Source organism: Elaeis guineensis, chromosome 15, assembly GCF_000442705.2.
Source record: "Elaeis guineensis isolate ETL-2024a chromosome 15, EG11, whole genome shotgun sequence".
NCBI lineage: Eukaryota > Viridiplantae > Streptophyta > Magnoliopsida > Arecales > Arecaceae > Elaeis > Elaeis guineensis.
Window position 1 is genome coordinate 41410577 of NC_026007.2, and position 813 is coordinate 41411389.

An 813-nucleotide genomic window follows, 5' to 3' on the forward strand; every position below is an offset into this window, starting at 1 on the left:
CATGAGGGGCTCATGGGTGTGCCAATTGGTTTGGAGTTCTCCATTCCAAATCTTTTGAGTAGTTCCTTGGTGTACTTGCTTTGGGTGATGGAGATTCCTCTTTTGTTTGTTTGATTTGGAGTCCGAGGAAGAAGGTAAGTTCTCCCATCATGCTCATCTCGAACTCCCCTGCATGAGCTTAGCAAAGTCTTGACAAAGAGATTCATTAGTAGACCCAAAAATTATGTCATCAACATAAATTTGTATTACTAATATCATTTTGATTTCTTTTAATAAAGAGGGTTGTGTCTACATTACCTCTTGAAAAACCATTATTTAGTAAAAATTTGCTTAGCCTATCATACCAAGCCCTAGGTGCTTGTTTTAATCCATATAAAGCTTTATTTAATTTAAAAACATGATTAGGAAAAGCATGATTTTCAAATCCTGGGGGTTGTTCTACATAGACTTCTTCAGCAATATATCCATTTAAAAATACTTTTGACATCCATTTGAAATAATTTGAATTTCATAAAGCAAGCATATGCAAGTAGAAGTCTAATGGCTTCTAATCTAGCAACAGGTGCAAAGGTCTCATCAAAATCAATTCCTTCTTCTTGATTATAACCTTTAGCAACCAATCTTGCTTTATTTCTTATTACATTACCATGTTCATCTAATTTGTTCCTAAAGACCCATTTTGTGCCAATTATTGAATAATTTTTAGGTCTTGATACTAAAGTCCAAACATTATTTCTTTCAAATTGATTAAGTTCCTCTTGCATTGCATTAATCCAATTATGATCATTTTCAGCTTCTTCAATAGTTTTTGGT